Source organism: Octopus bimaculoides, chromosome 4 (assembly GCF_046866305.1).
Source record: "Octopus bimaculoides isolate indiv1 chromosome 4, ASM4686630v1, whole genome shotgun sequence".
NCBI classification, from domain to species: Eukaryota; Metazoa; Mollusca; class Cephalopoda; order Octopoda; family Octopodidae; genus Octopus; species Octopus bimaculoides.
In genome coordinates, this window is record NC_142931.1 from 59,606,053 (window position 1) to 59,629,794 (window position 23,742).

Genomic DNA, 23,742 nt, shown 5'->3' on the forward strand with positions numbered 1-23,742 from the left:
TTTGTATGTAGGGTTAGATATATCAGAGACAACTTTATATATATATATATATATATATATATATATATATATATATATGAAGGTTTGAAAATGCACTTATTTTAAAGATATTTATTTACTTAACCGGTTTCACTTTTTTAGAAAGAGATTATCAAAAGTCTTTGAGAATAATAAAAAATGTTAAAAAACAGTTTGAGTATTAAAATGCATATATACATTCTTTGATGATAATAAGAGGAATATATTTAAAGTATAAAGCTTTGTATGAACTTTGTAGTGTTACATACTGATTATCACACATTCTCTGATAATAAGATTAAAATGTTTAAAACAGTGTAAGTATGAAAATACATATATGGAAAAATACATATACATATTCTTTAAAACAGTGTAAGTATGAAAATACATATATGGAAAAATACATATACATATTCTTTGATAATCGCGAAAAGTTGAGGAGGAACTGACCTGGCTTTTTTCTCTCTTGTGTGTATTGAGGGAATGTTTTGCTGTCTTAAGAGACAGTATGACTGGTTAGCTGGGGTAGGAGGAAGGAAGAGTTAAAAGGGATTTTTTAATTTTATTTTAATTTTAATTTTTGGTTGCTCTGTGAGCTAGTCTGTCATGGTTCACTGGTTTTTGGGACTGGCTTTGTGCACATCTCTATGTGTGTGTGTATATATGTGTGTTTGTGTCCATGTGTGTGTGTGTGTGTGTGCCGTTTTTATTGGTCCCAGAGTTTATTGTGGAATGTGTATATGAGTATGTGTGTGTTTTATCTATGGTAGGATGGTGTGTGTATGTGTGTGCACGTTTGTGTGAGTGTGTATGTGTGTGATTAATATTTGTTAGGGTGTTGTGTGTGCGCATGTGTGTGTATGTGTATATGTGTTTGTTCGTGTGTGTGCGTGAGTGCGTTTGTGAGTGCGTGTGTTTGTGTGTTTTTTGTGTCGGTGGGGATGTTAGGTGTGTGTACGTGAGAGTGTGCGTATATCTATTTTTCTGAGTATGTATGTGTTGTTTTAATCGTCCTTGTGGTGTGTGTGTGTGAGAGAGAGAAACCGTATGTATGTGTGAGGGTGTGTACATATGTGTGCGTCTGTGTGTGTATGTATGTGTGCATCTGTGTGTGTGCGTGGGAGTGTTTTGTGTGAGTGTGGGAGTGTGTGTGTACGTGAGTGTGTGTGTGTCTCTCTGTCTGAGTGAGTGTGTTGTTTTAAATACCCTTGTGGTGTGTGTGTGTGTAAGCAACCGTATGTGTGTGTGTAAGCAACCGTATGTGTGTGTGATGGTTCATATCTATGTGTATGTCTGTATGTGTGCGTATGTCTATTTGTGTTGTGTGTTGGTGGGGGTGTTATGTGTGTGTACGTGAGTTTGTGTGTGTCTCTAAGTATGTTTGTGTTTGAATTGTCCTTGTGGTGCATGTGTGTGTGAGGGAGCAACTGTATGTGTGTGCATGAGGGTGCATGTGTGTGTTGTATTTATTAGGTGTCCTTGTACGTTGGGTTTATCCATGTGATGTGTATGTGTGTGCATGTGTGTTCCGTGTATGTTGGTACTGGGTATGCGTTTATATGTGTGTGTATGTGTGTATGTGGGTATGGTTTATGTAGTTTCCTGGTGTATATGTATACATGTGTGTGTGCGCTGTAATTGTGAGTGATTAGTTTTGTTTGTATTGTTAGTGCAGTATGTGTGTGTATACGTGTGGGTGTGTTTGTGTGAGTGCGTCTATGTGGCTTGTATTTGTCGGGGAGGTGTGTCATTGTGTGTGCATGCTTCTGTGCATGTGTGCTTGTGAGTGTTTGTTGTGATTGTTGGGATTGTATTGTGTGTGTTTTTCTTTTGAGTGTGTGTGTGACATTTTTACTGGGGAATGGGCGTATGGTGTTTGTATGTGTGTTTACATATGTATGCAAATATGCGTGTGTGAATATGATTTGTGGTTGCCGGAGTGGTGTGTAGGTGTGTGCATGTACCTGTTTACTTATGTGTGTATGGGTGTTGGTTGTGGTTGCTACAATTGTATTGTAAGTGTATATATGCATGTGTTTTTTCTTGAAATGTATGTGGGTTTGTGCTCTAGTGTGGAGATATTGTGATTGTGTGTGTGTGTATATATGTGTGTAAGTGTGTTCATGTCGGAGGTTTGCATTGTATTGGTGTGTGTGTGATTTTGCGTATCTGTGTGTCTTTGTTTTGGGTGTGCACCTGGGGAGGGGGCTTATGTTAGAGTATGTTGAGCTGTGGTCTGTATTTTTGAATAAGATTATTTTCCCTATTTATTCGTGTTTGGTCAGTGATGTTGTCTGAGCATTGGTATAATGGGAAAACTAGGAATTTGGGGGACTTGTTTTGTGCACAGAGATCTAAGTGCCCACTGAGTGGTATATGTCTTGTGGTGGGATCCCTCAATTGTTGGCAGTGGACTGTCATCCTTTCTCTGAGAGTTAGGCTCGTTTGCCCTATGTATTCTTTGTGGCACCCTTCACACCTTATGGCATAAAGTAAATTTTTTGATGCGCAGGTGAAGTTATTTTTTATGACAAAAGTGTGTCCCGACTGGAATCTGTATGTTGTTCCTTCCATGAGGTGGATGCAAGTCCTGCAGTTGGAACGACCACATTTTTTGACGGTAGGTGGTGGGCTTGTGTTGGGCAATCCTACTGTATGTTTATAATTGAATATTATTAGGAATTATATAAAAAAATAAAAAATATTTTGTGTATAAGTATAAGCAATTTATTGCACATAAAATTTAACAACAAAATCCTGTATGAACCCCCAAAAGCCAGATTGATGAGAATCACTGTGCCAGTCAGACCTAGGAAGTATTCTTTTGCTCTAATTATAAGATTTATATTTTATGACATCTGACAAAGAATTGACCTTTACAGATGATAAAGTAAAGTTTTATGTCCAATAAATTATCTCTCAGTTCTTCTTTAGCCATACCTAAGTACCATTAATATTGCACTGTTAAATTTAGTAGGACTTTTATTCCACATCTCATTCAGTTTGTCTGACTGTTCTCCCCACCATCTCTCTTTTTCTCTCCTAGATTAGATGGAGCATAATTGCTTCATCTCATACCTTCTAAAATCAATTTCTATCCTTGTTAACAACAATCAAGTGATATGGATAACGCTACTCTAATAATTTAAGTACAATACTATAACATTCTAGTTTTCTCTCTTGCAGTTAATGTTTGATGATTCTTAAGAACCACTACCATTTCTTGAAACATTTCAGGTTCAGCTAAAACATCTTAAGTATTATGAACTGTTAACTGAAAGGAAAATATCCCTGGAAATATTGTATACTACTGCAGCAAAAAAAAAAAAAAAAAAAACCCACAAAAAATCAGCAGCAATTAAAAATTTATTAATTAAAAACTTAACTGGTGAAAACTTTTTTGATTTAATTCTTTTTAGTTTAAGGGACAACATCTATTTGGAGACAGATACAATAAAGTTGTCTCTGACATATCTAACCCTACATACAAAAGAAATTTTCAACATTTATTAAATACCTATTTTTCCCTCCTTGCCTGTCATAAATACAACAGTCACCATATCAGCTGAACAAGATCTGAGGACCAAACAATGTATAACTGGAACAAATAAAAGCCCATGCATATGCAATGTAGCACAAAATGTAAATGGATTTCAGCCTACCCAAGTAGGTATGATAAAATTAAACGTCTTACTGTTAACAATAAAAATTAGAACATGAATTTTAATCCTTGTATTGCAGAATAAAATCTGATCACTTAATAAGGCTACTGACAATTAAATGGAGATTGTTTCCTGATAACTGCAAGGCTAGTGTCATGACTAGTAAACAAATATGGCTTTATAATAGTAGGCATTGCAGATTATAAAGAGAATAAAATTGTTAGAGATTAGAATAAGAGCAATATCAGTTAGGAAACAAATATTATGCACAAATCAGTCTAGTTTTGAGTCAATAAGCATCAGTATGATAACACTATACTTTACAAGAAATGATATATAAAAACTGAAGTGGAGCAATATTAGTTGTAAATTTCTTGTTAATATTTAAAATTGAAGAATGTTTATCAGGTTTACTTCATGTAGGTACTTTGGTTTGAGATAAATTAGAATTTAATACCAGAAATATTATAAATGATTTGGAACTCATTTCATATTATAGTTTAAAAGTGGTATCTTTCACATATACACACAGTTTACTATATTAATTGAAAATTAAAGCATCTGTATAAGCACTAATGTCCCCATATGCAAGCACAAGATATTTACAAATGTGTACACATTCCTTATGAATGCAGCAATGGTTGAATGGATAAGAATTTCTCTTTGGAATCAGATCCAAAGTTTGATCCCATTGTTTGGCATAATGGACCAATATATTTTTACAATAGTCGACTTTGCCTTTCATCATTTCAAGTTTGATAAAGTAAGTACCAGTTGAACATTGGACTCCATGTAACTGACTCTCCACCCCACCCCCAAAATTGCTGGCCTTGTGCCAAAATTTGAACCCAGTATATTTTACCATTGTTTTGGGTGAAGCTTTAAAAGTGAAATTAGGTTGACAGAAACTGTGTAGAAGTCTGTCAGATGAAAGATCAGCCTAATCACACACTGCCCTGTCATGCTGATTTTACCTGGGGCTTATGTTACGTGTGCATGCATCTGTGGAATACTCAGTCGTTTATATGTCAATTCAATGAGAGTAGGTAGTTCAGTTGAGTGAGCAACTGAAACACTTATTGATGAAATTGACAAACATCCATATATAATTCTACATAATAATAATAGCTGATATATATAGATATTGGTTAGTTGGTTGAATGATGTCTCCAGTAACATTTCAAATAAAATCCATGATCATTTTAAATGAACATATAGTAAATATATTTTAGATGTTGATAAAACAAGAAACAGTATAATATTAAGTTATGTTTCTATGAATTTCAGAACTTTATGCATTCACTGAAACCCTAAAGTCACTCTTAGAAAAGTAAATAAATTAAAAATACCCAGATAATTTAGACAAGTAACAATAGCCTCACTAGATACACCACCACAATCACTATATATCATCATCATCATCATCATCATCATCATCGTTTAACGTCCACTTTCCATGCTAGCATGGGTTGGACGATTTGACTGAGGACTGGTGAAACCGGATGGCAACACCTGGCTCCAATCTAATTTGGCAGAGTTTCTACTGCTGGAGGCCCTTCCTAACGCCAACCACTCAGAGAGTGTAGTGGGTGCTTTTACGTGTCACCCGCACGAAAACGGCCACGCTCGAAATGGTGTCTTTTATGTGCCACCCGCACAAGAGCGAGTCCAGGGGCACTGGCAACAATCTCGCTCGAAAACCCTACAAAGGCCAGTCAGGCGGTATATATATATATATATATATGTCTGTACGTATTGTCGTCGTCGTTTAACGTCCGCTTTCCATGCTAGCATGGGTTGGACGATTCGACTGAGGACTGGTGAAACCAGATGGCTACACCAGGCTCCAATCCGACTTGGTAGTGTTTCCACAGCCGGACGCCCTTCCTAACGCCAACCACTCAGAGAGTGTAGAGGGTGCTTTTATGTGTCACCCACACGAAGGCCAGTCAGGCGGTACTGGCAACGGCCACGCTCATCTCGCTCAAGAAACCTCATGTGTCACCCGCACAAGAGCCAGCCCAGGGGCACCAGCAACGATCCCACTTGAAAATCCCACAACAACCCCACACAAGAGCCAGTTCAGGGGCACCGGCAACGATCTCGCTCTAAGAAATTTCATGTGTCACCAGCACAAGAGCCAGTCTAGGGGCACCGGCAACGATCTCGCTCGAAAGATTTCATGTGTCGCCCACACATGAGCCAGTCCAGGGGCACATATATATATATATATATATATATATATATATATATATATACATACATACATACAAAGACACTTTGGTTGCAGCAACAGTGAAAGTAGAAAGTAGGTATTAAAAAAGTTATCATAAATGGAATGGATATATATCTCAAAGGTAAAAAAAACAGTGACCACATTAAATGACACAAATACATTAAAAAAAGAGGCCCTATTACATTTACAAAAAAAAAAAGAAAGAAGTATGATTTAAAGAGCAGAACTAGAGGTGGTACTAAAAACTGAGATAGGTAAAAGAGGGGAAAAACAAACAAATCATTAAAACACAGCAAAGGCAAAACTGTGATGCAAAGAGAAATATCCAACAAAAATTGAGGTGTGAAAAGAGAAATAAATGTCTGTGTGATAAGTAGCTACAAAGAATAAATAAACCAAACTGAAACATTAAAAGCACACAGCTGTGGTTGAGCAGTCAGAAGCTGAATGACATATCTGCAGCACATAACCAATAATTCTAACCTGACACTATCAAAGAAACATAAATACACTAAAAAAAAAAGAAAAAGAAAAAAAATAGAGACACAGATTCTGTGCTGAATATGTTAGGGAATTTGATGAAATTGTTATCTACACTAGATTCTTAGTTACTGACAAAACTGAATATGTACACACTCACAACCGCATATATATATTCATCAACCAGCAAATTCTCAATCGTTATAAGATAGTGAGAAAAAGAAAGAAATATTAGCATAAGCTTGACTAAGCTGCTATGGAAAATGAAGTAACTAAACTACTGGACACCTGCTTTTGATTTCAAGTTGGAATAATTTCACTTCACTTATTTCCGATCCCATAAAATCAATAGGGCCAATCAGCAATTGATGTATATTTATTTCTAGCTATAAATTCTTATTGAAAAAAAATACAGAAATGTGATATTTGACTTTCTTTCACTTGTATAAGATATATAAGTCACTGAAACTGTGTGACTGCATAAGTGTCTAACACAAAATCATGAGTCAAATAGGCTTAAATACTGAGCAAATATTTATGAGCAGACTTTGGTAATTTCTCCTTTCATCATTTCTTCTATAAAATATCCTTGTTCAAAATATCTTTATGTTACTGTCTTTTTACTATTTAATTCAAATTTTCCTCAAATGCATTTTCCTGAAATAAGTTTGGAATAAAAGACATTATTTTTAAATGAGAAATAATTTCTGTCTTGTGTTGTTACATTATAATGAGGTAAACAACTAATATATTATGTTAATTTATTAATGATTTCATGTACTGCAAGGGAAAAATCTCTTGACAGTATACAAGGATTTAGGAGAATACACTAATAAATAGTGAAGTTGAAACTTTTTTTATTGTTACATCTACAATAAACTAAAATAGGGAATTAAGAATCATATCAATAAAATCATATTGCAATCTAACATTTTTTACTTAGTGTTGTCATATGATCATGATCTGTTTTGATATTCCTCTTTACAAAAAACTGATAGATAATCTTATTTTTCCTACAAAGTGAAGTTATTTAGTTAAGTAAGTTACTGACATTCAAACCTGTGAATATATTGTTTAGGAACAGTAGGAATAAAAAATAAACTTTAATCATTTTGAGGAAGCAAATGGGAAGATGTGATGCTATTGCATTTTCTAATGTAAGTGAAATGAAATGGCTTCAGCCAGGAATTAAAATCAGGAAAAATAACAGCAATTACAAAATACTTTAGCCAGATTGATACATTTGAGGATTAGCATTAGTTGTAGTAGAAATTTTCTGCATCACTGTCCACCCACACATACTTGATATACAAACAGCAGCAGTAGTAGTTGTAGCAGCAGCAACAGTTTTCTGGCCACATGCAAACTCCATTATAGTAAAATATAAATAATGACATTCTAGGATAAGTTGTCAAATTGGTGAGGAAGTTTCTGCCTACACATTCTTTCCAGTAAAATTTAAAAGAAAAATTCATATTTTGTATGAAATTTGATCTCATTTGTGTTTATTTTTTAAAATGATTATGTTTTATTACTTATGGATTCATTCTAATGTAGAACCGGATGTATTAAAATTGTGTGTGTGAGTGTGTGTGTGTGGAATGAAAAGATGGAAATATTCAAAGGTGTAGTATTGAATTTATTTCTACCAATATGTGTCTCTTTCACACAGAAATGTAGTGTTAGATTCTATTGTTGTAGAGAAAAGCGTGAAGAGCATCTCATATTTTGTTTTTCACATTTCTACTCTGGTTCAATAAACATTATGTACTGTGGGGAAACATTTCCATGTAGGTTTGTCAAAAGTGGTTTTGTTTCTATAGAAACAATTATTGGATAAAATCAATAGAGAAGCAATAAACGTGTGGCAATAGATTTGGTGGAAATTTCCAGAATAAAGCAGTTTATATAATGCCTATTTCTATCAAGTGTTAACAAATAATTTTGTTGACCTTCAGGTCTCATTTCAGTGAAAGTATTGAATAACGGTGCAACCAAATAATTATTGATTTAATTATTATTTTTATTATTATTTGTTAGTTGACAATAGGAGGGCAGCACTAATTTCTTTTTCAAGCTTTCTTTATCTGAGGAATAGGAGTAAGTGGGGTAAATGCAGTTAATGTCTCATTTGAATTGTTGTTTAGCCCCAGGTCATCTATGACTGAGCAGATCTATGATAAGAAGTGTCCCAGCTATGAATAGCGTGTCTTTATTTTTTTTGAACAGACTGTATCTAGGACAACTTTATCCAATGTAATTTTAGCTACTGACTATTTTAAAATAGTAGGATATGATCTGGGGGAGATATGGCTGCTATTTCTTGCACTTTGACTAGCTATATAGCAGTTCCTTTATTTGCTTGAAAGTTTTTACACTTTACTGATTGAGTGGAAACATAAAGTTCAGTTGTTATGTCTCTGGAGAGGAATGATTGGAAAAAATGTCTAGCATATAGACACAGGTAACTATGTAACTGTGAAGTTTAGGTCACACCACAAGGTTTCGGGTTCAGTCATGATATCTTGAGCAAGTGTCTTCCAGTCTCAAGTCGACCAATGCCTTTGGGTGGAATTGGAAGATGGAAATGTTGTGGAAGCCAGTTATATATGTGTGTGAGTTTGTGTGTGTGAGTTTGTGTGTGTGTGCTTGTGTGTGTGAAGGTATGTGGCTCAGCTATTAGGGTATTTAGCTTATCATTGTAAGGTTGTGAGTTCGATTCCCAATGGCATATTGTGTCTTTGAGCAAGACACTTTAGTTCATATTGCTCCAGTCCACTCAGCTATCAAAAATGTGTAGTACCTGTACTTCAAAGAGCCAGCCTTGTCACATTCTGTGTCACATTGAATCTCCCAGAGAACAATGTTAGGGTTAAGCATAACTTGCATGTTAATTTCACGAGCAGGCTGTTCTGTTGACTGGATCAACTGGAACCCTTATCAACAGAGTGCCAGCTTTTTTAAACAAATGTGTGATATCTTTCTATGTTTCTCTTTAGATTTGATACAGCTTGAAAACAAAAAATAATGCACATTTGTGTTCCATAACTTAATGGTGCAATAAATAGAAATTGCTAAAATAAGTACCAGAAAAAAAACAATACAAAAAAAGAACAACTGAATTTTGGCATTAAAATGACTGATTAAAACCCTTTAAAGTGGTTACCCCAGCATAACTGCAGCCTAATGAATGAAACTAGTAAAAGAATAAAAAGACAGAATCTTGTGTATAATAACAGAAAAGGAATAAATGAATGTAATCATAAGGTTTAGCTAGTATATAAACAGCATGCTGAATGGAGCAGAAATTGTTGTTATGAGGAGTAGAAAAACAGGCATAGAAAATGAAAAAGTAGTTGGAGAATGTTGACTACAAATCAGGCAGCAGACATTTTTTTTTTCTTATGGGGCAGAGTAAGACCTGGAATAAGTGGGAGCAGTTCTCTAGTGTAATTAACAACAGTAAGTATTCAAACTGGACATTAAATGCATTAACTCTACCTGCTCCAATTTACCAGGGCTAAGAAGGCTTGAAAAAGAACAATGTTAGAGCTGCTCTCCTCTTCACAATAACAAGTCATTTAACGACAAATTTGAATATGGACGGAACTCAGAGATGTCTTGGTATTTACCTCTTGTTCTTGATTTTTTTGTTTTTTGTTTGTTCTTAAATTTATTTCCCTGAAGATGTGTAAGGCAAATTATATGTTTGACTTAAATTTGACAGTCAAATATAGCCTTATACAGAAATGTTGACATAGGAATAAATTTCAATAATAATGGATATTAGCATCAAAACTCTCTTTTAAAGTTAAAACTTTGGATATATAACCAAGGAGAACGATCCTTAAGGAGTCTACTTTAGACTTTTTTTGCGGTGAAATCTCTTGCTATATTGGTAACAATTACATGTTTTTCTATGAACAAATATATATATATATATATATATATATATATACATACATACAAGAAATGTGTCCACGTGGATGATGGTGCACTTGCTTTTAATGATTCTAAAAAGAAAGAGGCTTGGAGAAGCCATTATGAAAGGCTGCTGAATGTGGAGAATGAATGGGAGGAGGAGAGCTTGCCAAATGTTGACCTAGTAGAGGGACCATCTATCCAAATAGACAGCACCCTGGTAGATAAAGCAATTAAAGGTATGAAGCCAGGAAAAGCCCCCGGCCCATCAGGAATCACTGCTGAGATGCTTAAAATATCTGGTGGTGTGGGTTATGGCCTAGTCACCCGTATTGTAAACCAGGTAGTTCATGATGGAGTCATACCTAATGAGTGGTGTAGTAGCACCATAGTCAACTGCTACAAGGGTAAAGGTGATGCTTTAGATAGAACTAACTACAGGGGTATCAAACTGCTGGATCAGGTGATGAAAGTCACGGGGAGGGTCATAGCCTAACTAATTAGGGAGAGAGTCTGCTTAGACGAGATGCAGTTCAGTTTTGTACAGGGTAGAAGCACCACTTATGCTATATTCCTGGTATGGCAACTGCAGGAGAAATACCTAGCCAAAGATAAACCCCTATACTTGGCTTTGGTGGACTTGGAGAAAGCCTTTGGGCGATGTGGAAACTAGGGATTGACAAATATAGTTAATAAGGGCTGTACAGGCCCTATACAGAGATGCCGTTAGTAAGGTTAGGGTTGGCAATGAGTATAGTGAAGATTTCCAGGTAGAAGTAGGGGTCCACCAAGGATCAGTCCTCAGCCCCCTCTTATTCATCATAGTCCTCTAGGCAATAACAGAGGAATTCAAGAAAGGCTGCCCCTGGGAGCTCCTCTATGCTGATGACCCGGCCCTCATAGCAGAATCACTACCAGAACTAGAGAAGAAATTTCAGGTGTGGAAGCAAAAATTAGAATTGAAGGGCCTTAGAGTCAACCTAGCAAAAACCAAAGTCCTAGTAAGTAGGGGAAGGTGAACACATCACACACCCCTTCAGGTAGATGACCCTGCTCAATCTGTAGAAAAGATGTAGGTAGAAACTCCATAAGATGTACCCAGTGTAAGCTATGGATGCTTAAGAGGTGCAGCAACATCAAAGGAAGATTAAGCAAGATGATAGCTTTTGGGTATGGCAGATGCCCAGGGGCAGTAAACACCACTGATTCCATCACATGCTAGGAGAAGAAACTAGAAGTAGTTGATAGCTTTCACTACCTAGGTGACCACGTCTGTAGTGGGGGTGGATGCTCAGAGAGTGTTACCACTAGAATAAGAATAGCCTGGGAAAAGTTTAGAAAGCTTCTACCCCCTACTGGTGACAAAGGGCCTCTCGCTCAGAGCAAAAGGTTGATTGCACGATGCATGTGTGTGAACTGCTGTGCTTCACAGCAGTTAAACATGGGCCATGACTGCTGAAGACATGCATAGGCTTGAAAGAAATGAAGTTAGCATGATCTGCTGGATGTGTAATGTCAGTGTGCATACATGATAGAGTGTAAGTGGCTTGAGAGAAATGTTGGACATAAGAAGCATCAGATGTGGCATGCAAGAGAGACGTTTGCATTGGTATGGTCATGTACTATGGATGGATGAGGAGAGCTGTGTGAAGAAGTGCCACTCCCAAACAGTGGAAGGAACCCATGGTGGAGGGAGATCCAAGAAGACATGGGATGAGGTGGTGAAGCATAACCTTCGAATGTTGGGCCTCACAGAGGCAACAACGAAAGACTGAGACCTCTGGAGATATGCTGTGACTGAGAAGATCCAGCAAATAAAGTGAGATCAGCAAATAAAGTGAGATCAGCAAATAAAGTGTAGCCTACACCAGTGTTGCATGACCAGCCCTTAAAAAAAGTACCTTTGGATCATAAGGTGACATGCCGTGCTTGAGGAGACCTACTGAGTCAAGTACATCAACATCAAAATCAAATCAAACCACAATCAAATGGAAATTGTAGTTGTGGCTGATGCCAGCACTGCCTGTCTGGCTCCCCGTGCCGGTGACACATAAAAAATACCCTCCGAACATGGTCGATGCTAACTCCCTCACCTCAAGTGGCTCCTGTACCAGTGGATCGTAAAAAGCTCCATCTAAACGTGGCCAATGCTAGTGCCACCTTGACTGGCTCCCATGCTGGTGGCATGTAAAAGCACCATCCGAGTCTGGTCAATGCCAGCCCCCTCTGGCTCCTGTGCCAGTGGCACGTAAAAAGCACCCACTACATTTCTCAGTGGTTGGCATTAGGAAGGGCTTCCAGCCATAGAAACACTGCCAGATCAGATTGGAGATAGGTGCAGCCTCCTGGCTTCCCAGACCCCAGTTGAACTGTCCAACTCAAGCCAGCATGGAAAACAGACGTTAAACAATGATGATGATAATGATGATAATGATGATGATGATGATGATGATGATGATAATGACGACAACGATGCTTCTTACAGTTTCTGTCTACCAAATCCACTCACAAGGCTTTGATCAGCCTGAGGCTATAGTAGAAGACACTCGCCCAAGGTACCATGCAGTGTGACTGAACCCAGAACCATGTGATTGTGAAGCAAGCTTCTTACCATGCAGCCACTACAGCATGTATGAAGAATAAGTACATAAATGAAGAATAAGTATATAAAGCCTAGTAATTTTCTTAAATGTGATGATTTCAGCTGTGTTGTTCACAGCCTGTTGGAAAGTAATGTTGTGGCTTTGTCACAGTTATCTTTTCATTAAATCTATGGCAGGTAACAGGTCCAGCAAGCAGTCACAACATGCATGATATGAGCAGGAAAATGTGTCAAACAGGGTCAGACTTCCATATTCAAATCAGAACTGTTCCATTTTCATTTTGTGCATGTTATTTTTAGTTTCATTTTACAAAGACAATAAAGAATTTGCGGAACAATATATTAAGAAGTAAAATGATTGAAGACAGTAAAAATGAGTATCATTTTTGTTTATAGTTTCCATTACCTTGTGACTTTAGATGCATGAGCAACAAAGCACTAGAAATTTTTTTCAGATAAGTTTGTGTGTGAAGATTTGGTGTACAGTGAGGTAGCATTTGATCAGAACTTAAATGAGCAAAGAGTTTTATGGAAACAAATGTAAATTATGCTTGCAATTAATTTCAGTTCACTTGCCCATGTTTTTAGATATACCTGAAATAGAAACAATTTCTGATGTTAAGAATTTTAATCTGTAAAAATTATGTTCTAATGAAGTTCAGCAGGTAATCCTTTATCTCCTGCAGATGGTAAGGTATTTAAGATTAAATGCTTATAAGAAAAAAAAAAAAAAGAAAGAAAGACCAACAATAACAATACAACTTGCAATTATATACAATTTCTTCTCTTTTATATTTGAAGCAGGTAAATTTTCATGTAGACTGTTCTCTTTAAAAATAAAGAGAGAAAGAAAATCAATCTGCATGAATTCAATACAATCTAACTATATTAGTAAATTAATCTTTATTTGCTTTTTGTCATCATATTATGCATTGTTGTTGCATGCCTTCTTTTACTTTGGGTCAATATATATTTGAGAGCAATGAAAATATGGAATTCAGATGAAAAGAAACTCCAGTAGAAATGTACTATAATTATCTTTATTTAATTAAAAATGTTCAATTATAGAAAGTTGGTAATAGAACTTGTTAGATAAAAATGGAGTAAGAATTCTTACAATTACAATAAAAACATTAAAACATATCTAAAAATAACATGCACAATATTTTTTTCAAATGTATGGTAAATAATATGATAATTTCAAATGAGGGAAGGTATCATGTTGTAGGTTTTAACTGTTTTGATTGTTCTAAAAAATGACCAAAATATTGAGTGAATATCAACCTTGTCTTTAAGTTGTAATGTTTTAGTGGAGTGAACAGAATAAGATGAAAGATATTCTCATCTAAATCATGACTACAAGAATAAAATATGACAAAGAGCAAGGAATCAGGGAAAGTTATTTATATACAAGCATGTAGTATGTGTCTGTGTGACAGAGTATAATCTCTAATGACTGAAACAAGTAAATGATAAAAGATATCCGGTTTTGATTTTTGTTTGTTTGTTTGTGTGTGTGTGTGTGTCTGTGTGTGTGTGTGTGTGTGTGTGTGATTTTCAAACATTTAGACCTTGAAATGTGATGTCTTCAATTTAAGGTGGCATTAGGTTTGAAGAGGTAGATCTTTAATTGTAATATTGATGAAGTTAAGCACCATTATTAACATGACATCCTTTGCTGGCTCATCAGATGAAGGTTGCGAAACATAATACCAGAATGATATGGAGAAGAAGAGTTGTGCCTTAAGTACAATAGATGAACCAGCATAAAAAAAAATTACTTACACATTGTTGTCAGCACATAAGTTACATAATGTGTAGAGTTGCAAAAATGAGTAGTCACAGTAGTGTACTGTAATAGAATCTAAAGATATACAGACCACTACATAGTTTATGATATGGTTATTACTGTACTAACAATGAGAAATATGGCAGTTCTTATCTAAAAGTAACACCAGTTGATATTCAGAATAAAACAGTTGTAATATTTATAATACCTTTGAGAAGTATAGTGGCACTAACATCACTATAATATTCAAATGATAGGGTTTCACACATGTAATATAGTAAATAGAAAACAATTGACAGATAAAACCTTCCTGGAGGAGTTTTTAAAATCTAAAAAATAATCAGAGGAATAATTTCAACAATATCATTGGTTGAAATATTTGGTCGGTGCAGACAATGAAATTTGAGTGAATCTAATTTTTAAAGCTAACAAGTGACATTAACATATTTCAGTCTTGTTGCACTTCCTCGGTGAAGCATATTCTTCTTAGCTGGCAAAAGTAAATCTGTCTGTCTGTCTATCTATCTATCTATCTATCTATATAGTTGAAATATATATATATATTTAGTTGAAATTTACAGAAAAACAAAAGACAAAGACAGGTGTATGAACAACAAGCAGGTGTATTAGTTTGATGCTTGGGAAAGTAAGAAAGTCTTTTACGCTCTTCAACAGAAAAGAATATGAGGAAATAAACAGAGAGAAAATAAAAAACTTGTGGATTTAGCAGTCAATCATGGCAACTGGTTGGGAAAAGATAGTTTGAGAGGAGAGCTAGGAAGAAGAGGAGATAATAAAGTACTGATGATCCCAAAACGAAGGTGCATGTGCATGTGTCTATGTGAGTGTGTGTGTGTGTGTGTACATGTGGATAGGGGCTAGTGACTTTGATGTGTGGATGTGTGCATGTGTGGGGGTGTGCAGATGATGGTGTGTAGGTGTGCAGACGATGGTGTGTGGTGTGGGTGCTGGGAAGTGGTCAGTGCTAGTGTGTGTGGAGTGGTGTGGGGTGGTGTGATGTGGTGTGGGGTGGTGTGATGTGGTGTGGGGTGGTGTGATGTGGTGTGGTGGTGTAGGGATGTGATGGTGGGATGTGGGTGTGAGCTGAGGATGTGGGGTGGGGTGAGGGTGTGGGGTGTGTGGCAGTGGGATGTGTAGGGGTGTGTGGATGGAGGAGGTATCAATGAAAAGAGAAGGTAGATAGGAGTGAAGAGAGGAAGTAGGTGTCAGAGGAAGATATGCCCTCTTGGGCATATCTGAAATTTAAAACAAGCAACTGAATAAATTAGTAGAATAAAAATACTCCTTCTAGGAAGTGTTTAAAATTTAAAAGACAAGCAAAGGAGATTGTTGCTTTCATCAGATCTTTAAGGATAAGAGTCACTCAGTACAGACATTTCACTTAACCTGTCTTATGTGAGGTGTATGAAACTAGGTAATATTCAGCTTTAGAAGCTGGATCCTACGATAAATGTACTTTATTTGGTAACTTAAAATATTAAACTATGTTGTATTCTTATGTCAGATATTGGTTTCACTTCAACCAAATCAACTTGTTAAATCTTTTGATACACAATCAAGAGCAACAACTGTGACAATTTTCTGGACATTAATTTTCATTTTTTAACAGTTGAGGGAACCCGTGGAAGAGGTAGGCCCAGGAAGACCTGGGCTGAGGTGGTGAGGCAAGACCTTCGTACATTGGGCCTCACCGAGGCGATGACTACTGACCGAGACCTTTGGAAATGTGCTGTGCGTGAGAAGACCCGGCAAGCCAAGTAAGATCGTTGCCAGTGCCCCTGGACTGGTTCTTGTGCGGGTGGCACATGAGATGCACCATTTTGAGCGTGGCCGTTGCCAGTACCGCCTGACTGGCTCCCGTAGGATTTTCGAGCGAGATCGTTGCCAGTGCCCCTGGACTGACTTGCGCGGGTGGCACATAAAAGACACCATTTCGAGCGTGGCCGTTTTCGTGCGGGTGACACGTAAAAGCACCCACTACACTCTCTGAGTGGTTGGCGTTAGGAAGGGCATCCAGCTGTAGAAACTCTGCCAAATTAGATTGGAGCCTGGTGTTGCCATCCGGTTTCACCAGTCCTCAGTCAAATCGTCCAACCCATGCTAGCATGGAAAGCGGACGTTAAACGATGATGATGATGATGTTTAACATGAGGTAGAGGAACTTAAGCAGTGTCCTTAGTCCTTTCATTTTTTCAGGCCCTTCAATACTGAAGGACAGAAAAAATTGAGTGATAGTGATACAGTTGGTGGTTAGGTTAAATTTATTACAAGATGACAATATATGGAGGGAAAATGTGAGCAGGAAGAATGAACATGAAGCTAGGATAGAAGTATGAATCAGATAACATTTGATTACCATAGAATCAGATAACATTTGATTACCATAGAAACATACTCATTAGATAAATTGTGTAACATTGCAATTAATTTCAGTTAATACATCTACAATTAAATGGTATAACATTGACACAGTTAACAAATAGAATAATCTTTATACTTTTGGAGATGAGTATTTCTATGATAAACTCATCTCTGAATAAATATTATCCATTTAGGACCTGATGTAGAAGACAAATGATTAAGTCAAAAGTATGTTAAATTAGAAATATTACTGTCTTTTGGAACAATAATATGACAAAACTTTTAACTACTCAGAAAAGAAGACAGCAGGAAAAAATAAAGGTTTCAGATGCAAAGCCTAATTCAGAGCAGAAATACCACCAAAAACACTACATCAGAAAATAGGAATTGAAATGAACAACATGTCACAAGATGAAAACCACAAAAAAACAAAAACAAAAAAAAAACAAGATGAGGAAAACAGTCTGAAAAACAGTCTCAATGTAATCTTTGTTTAGTAAAGATAGTAAGTACTGACACAAGCAACATATACAATATTAGCATATGTCTTTGCTATATGATATCAACAAGCAACAACTACATGTGAAAATAAAAAAACAAAACAAAGAGAAAAAGGAGTGTTTTCCAATAATATTCAAAACGCATCAATATGTAAAACCATAACAACTCATTGATTGCTGACTTCAAGCTGACAGTAATATTGACTGATAAAGAATTAAATTATGCAGAATTATGTATTTCTAGAGTAGTAACCAAAGGACAGTGAAGAATAGAGAGTTTATGTGTAGTATTATGAGTCAGTAATAACATGGCTTTGAAGAAGTAATGAAACAAAAACAACTCCAACAAACTCTCACCAACATTAAGAGAAAATATGAGATACAAAATTTGGTAGTAGCTGTATTGAGAAAGTCACATAGCACTGAATTTGACAAAACGTGGGTGTATATTTAAGTGATGAAGAATCTGCAACAACATCAACAATCTAAGCATCAAATTTCAATTCATTAAGAATATTTTGCATATGTCATTCAATACATTTCCACCTATCTGAATTATCTAAATACATGTTACTGGTTCATTTGAGTTATCTCCTTTAGCTTTCTTTTGAAATATTTTAGGTAAAAATAAGAAAAATGGTATTCATATTTTTAAAAGGGGGTTTATTAGGAAATCATTAAAACATTTATTTAAAAAACACATGTAATGCAGGAAGAAATATGATGCTAAAGAACACATAATCACATAAGTAATTAGTTCGCATATAAAATACTTCCATTCTTTGAATTTTCTTATTATTGATTATTTTCAAACATTAACTAGCAATCAAAAGACCAAGTTTCAAAATACTGAATTTTGAAAACATAAAAATTAGTCTCATACACTGCTTATCTTTCTTTGTATTGTTAGGATTATAATCATTTCTTCATGCAAACATTTGTTGTTTGCAAACATATTTATATAAAAATTTTAACTGATAATAGTTTCTATTGCAAATTAGTTGACAGTTATAAGTAAATGATCAGAGAGGTTATTAGAATTAAAGTGAATTTAGTGCTGAAACTAGCCTAAACAGAGAAATTTTGATTATTCCAAGTTTAATGTAGGTATACAAGCAATGAAATATTAGAATATGTGTTAGTATTTTATTCAATGCCGAGAGAATTTAAAGAATGGATGTATTCTACAAGGTCACACAAAAGTTCTGTTACAGTTTTTGAGGTTCTTAGTTTAACATAAAAAAGTGGTAATTTTATCATTATTTTATATTGTTTTAAAGATTTTTTTTGTCTTCTTTCAGGTTCTGAACTCACCTTTAAGCTAAGAGATATAATTTTGTCCAAAATCAGAATCAAACATGAATGATCTGCTATAGTTGATCTACATCAAACTGGTAAGTCACCATCAGGAAGTTTGAATCTTCTCAACTGGCTGAAAAATTAATTGATTCAGGGACACTGGAGGAGTTCAAGATTGAGCGAGAACAGAATGTTCCAGGTCAGTCGGGACTTCCAGGCTCCAGAAAATCATCAATTTCAGAGTTCACAGAAATCCAAGGCACTCCATGAGAAAGATGGCTGCTGAGCTGGGAGTCTCAAGAGAATCATTGAGGTAAGTTGTCAAAAGCAACTTGGGACTTGACTTACTTCATTGAAATGCCAAAACGTTCACAGCCTAACAACTTCTTCGAAGGGAAAGAGACTTACAAGAAGTCATGCACTGCTTGAGCAGCTCAATACTCATGGCTTGGACAATGTGCACTTTGCAGACAAGAAGTTGTTTACTGTTGAAGAAGCTCACAGCAGCCAAAATGACAGGGTCCTTGCAGAAAACGTTCAGTCATGTCCAGAGGATGCCAGAAATATTCACCTCACTCAAAAACCCTTATCTGTGATGGTTTGGGCTGGAGTGTGTCTTTGACAGGGAAAAATCCTATTGACATTCAGTCTTTCTTTTAAAGTAAATAAATATATTTTAATACACACCCAAATACATACCCTTTTAAAACTATGAATAAATGTCTTTAAAAACTGTTTTGCTTATATTTTCCTGTGACTTAATTCAGAGTTTTGATCTATTGGTATTATGATATTCAGTAATCCATCTTTCAATATTCCAAATTTTCAGTTTTTCAATCTCTTGACATTCAGTCTTATAGCTTCCAGAATTATGATTGTGACCTGTTCCAAACAGCATGTATTGCCAACAACATTTGCTGGTTTGTTAGCTTGTTGCCTTTGTTCTTGAATAACTTGTGCAAATGGACTCTTGTTGATTGATAAAATTTGATGATTCTGTATTGTCATGTTGATAATTGTTATTTTTAAAATGAACAACAGACTCAAGGTAAGTGACTTGAGAGTCTGACTGTGTAACTTGGAAATAGATAACATTTGACATCTTGGTGTTATCAAGTACCTTCAGGAAAAGGGCTCAGATCTAACGACATTCATGCTGACATGGTTGATACATCAGGAGATGACACTCTAGCTTTATCAACAATGCAAAATGGGCAGGAGGGGAAGGGAGAGTCTTGAAGGCTTCTGCTCTGTGGGTGCCTCGTCTTCTGACACCTGATCAAGAGTGCACCAGGCTTATCATATCACAGGAAAATTTGACATTGCTTCAGGCAGATCCAGCTGGTTTACTTGAGTGTTTCCTAACCCAGGATGAGTGAGGGCTTCATTACTTTGAGCCAAAGACAGAGACAATTGATGCAGTAGAAACAATCCTCCTCACCTACTCCAAAGAAGGCCAAGGTCGTTTCATTTGCAAGGAAAGTGACAGCCTCAGTTTTTTTTGAGATGCAAAAAAACATTGTGTTTATTGACTATCTTCATAAGGTCTGCATCATCAATGGAGAATACTATGCCAGCTTCCTGAGGCAGTTATGAAAGACTATCATGACCAAACACCCAGGGAAATTTATGAAAGGGGTCTTGTTTCAACAGGACAATGATTCAACACATAAGTCCTTGGTTTCAGTGGCTGCTGTGCATGACTGTGGCTTTGAACTGGTTGATTACCCTCCCTATTTTCCTGATTTAGCCCCATCTGACCATCGTCTGGCTGGGAACCAGTGTCACAGTGATAATGATGTCATATCTGCTACTAACTTTTTTAACCAACAGGAAGAAAGCTTCTTCACCAATGGGGTCCAAATAGTACAACATCAATGGAATAAGTGTATGGATTGCAAGGAGGACTATGCTGAAAAATAACCTCATTTGGTCAAATTCCATGAGAGTATCACAGTCAACTTATGAACATTCTGGCCAACCCCCGTAAGTGAATATATTAGATTATTACTTTAGTGAGTATCTAGAGTAATTTATCTTTGTAGACAGTAGAATACAATATTATAAGCTAATGAAAAACCAGTCAATAATACAGTGACACTAGTTCTCCCAGCAGTGAGTTGTACCAACTCAAGGCATATATTTGTAGTCTAGTGAACTGAACTACCAAGAGTCAAGAGACTTAGCCATAAATGCATCAAAACACTGACAATAGCCAGAAACTTCCAATCCTTTGGGTGACATTCTGTTGAGAAAATCTAAACTGAGTTGTGTTAATATTCATTAGTATTGTAAAGAAATATTCCATTCTTGGTTGAAATTTGGAAGTTTAGGAAATATGAAAAGGCAAAGGAAGAGTTAAATATAACAAAATAAGTATCAGATATTCTTGTGAAAAAGAACAATTTCTTAGGGAAACATCAAAGGGAAATAGAAAGGTTATACTGGAATAGTAATATACAAAACTAGATATTGATATTAATGTATTTTAAATGAACACAAATAAAATCTCCAGATCTTGATTTAAAGAGGAAAGAGAGATTTCTTCTTTTTTGCACATATATATAACTTTCCATCCATTTCCATTTAGATATTAATATTGTTCAGAAGCATTCAGTTAAATTGTGAGCACTAAAATTTAGAAAGCTGATAAAGAGAATATTGAATATATACTGCTTTATGAAACTAAGAGCAATATATAGAAGGCTGTGTCTACTTATGTAGCTGTCATAGAGATTTAGAAATAAGTAAAGCCAAATAAAATTGTACTCAACTAAATTATAGATTTAGGTGAAACGAAGATAGCAGTATTGGTAAAGAACAAAGAGGCATGAAAATTAATATATTTTTGTGAGAATCACATATGAAATTGGAATATGTTTCATCAGTTATGTGGTGAATATTTTCTTAGGAATTAATCTAGAAAATATCAGAATTGAAAGTTAATTGAGTTGGTACAGAAGATAAACTGAAACTAAAGAAGCCTAAGATTAAATCCTTGTACAAACAAGATAGTAGAGGAATGGCAACATATGGAAAGTACATTAAACCATGAGGGATAAATATTTATTATTCTAGGCACAATTGCTTCATCTTTATTGATCAAAGATAGTCATTAACCCTGTTAGCTTCAAAAGAGAGGAAGGTTGGGATTGTGACATTGCTATCTTTCTAAAAGCTATTAGCAGCTTAACAAAATTCAAATCTAAACCAGATCACAGGTTCAGTTTTCAAAGAGCATTATCTCTTATTCTACAGTATTCACTATAAGACAAGTACACAATGAACTAATGTTATACATTAACTGGTGCCGCAGGTTATAAGGACTGAGTAAAAGGTACAAAGTCATTATACTTACTGAGTGCAGGGCATATATGCCATAAAAATAGCATTGTGCATGATGATATGACAAATGCCTTAATATCTGTTAAAGTGCCAACAAACTCAGTGTATAAACCATGTTTGAAATATTGTAACTATTTCATTTATTCCCATAATGTACTGAACCATGAACATCATAATTTCCTGTTACCCACTCCTTGAAATCAACAGTGCTCATCACTGATGGAGACTTCTTGTCATAGAACAGACTTATCAAACTTGTATTTATTTGTTCTTATTTATGTGACATGAGTTGGATGGGTCTCACTATGAATTGCCCCTTATCATCTGGCACATACAACAATGGCGAAAACTGACCAACACAGTTGAGTGCTCTTCCTATCAGCCACTTTACAGTGTGAACAGGGTGCATCTTATTGTGCTACTGATACAAGAAAAGTTGCCTGCAGGAGGGATTAAAGACTCCTCAATTTCCTTCCTCTACTTGTTCTTTCTATTTGGACTAAATCTTTTTAAAAGATAAATTAAGATAAGATTCAGAAATTTCACAATAACCTATTCTCACAAGTGAATTGGTGAAATTTCTCACATAATTAATTGGACAAATGAAATTGTTACTTCAGTCAGTAATAAATTCATGGATAATACTGAAAAGCAGGTGAAAAGAGGGTGTGCAAAGAAGGTTATGGGTTCGCTTCCTGAATAACTGACAAGGATGGGAAAGGTTATTTTGCAAATCCATTCAAATAAAACCATCATTAAACAATGTATGCTATGCTGATGATAAAAATGGAGATCTCTAGAAGGAGCAACAATCTAAACTGAAAAAAACAAAAAAACAAAAAAAACTGAAATAATGCAAGTTACAGACATTTAACTGTCAAATAACCAAGTCCACCTAGTAGTGAATAGACATTACTTGGTTAAGAATAACACACTACTGTTAGCAGTGGTAACATTGTAGAATTAATTAATATTTTGTTAGCTTGTTGTACTGAGTTTAATTCCTTCTGTGAGCCTAGAAGAAGACAATGAGAAAGAGAAGTCACTTCATTATTGAACCTCAGCCAGTTTCCTTTTGCCATTGGATCTGGGCTTAGGTTCTGATGGTGAACCACATGTAATAGTTGATGTACAATAGTCTATACTACATTAGAACCACCAGACGCAGCCATCCATCTGTAGGTAGACACATTTCTAATAATGAGAGGATTGTTGCTGACAATGAAAACAATGATAACTCTGACAATAGTAATAACAACAACAGTAACAATAGAGGCAGCAGCAGCTCTATTAATGTCTGCTTAATTTGAATTGAGCTTATAGTGGATACAGTATAAAGAAAATTGCACCTTGATAAAAGTTTGGTATGTTAAATGCTGCAACAATTACTTTGCTGAACTATTTCTGATATTACTGAAAAACGATTGCATTAATTGCCTTTTCAGGTCAAAGGTAACAGAATGACATGCCCTGCTCAGTCATACAGCTGTATCAACAAATGAAGAAAT

At 35.6% G+C, this 23,742-nt stretch overlaps 1 long non-coding RNA gene across 3 annotated transcripts in view; it reads right to left on the minus strand.

Moving 5' to 3' along the window:
- LOC149136066 (uncharacterized) overlaps window positions 1–23,742 on the minus strand; it is a 238,785-nt gene that overhangs the window by 94,283 nt on the left and 120,760 nt on the right. The gene's annotated exons all lie outside the window — the stretch shown is intronic.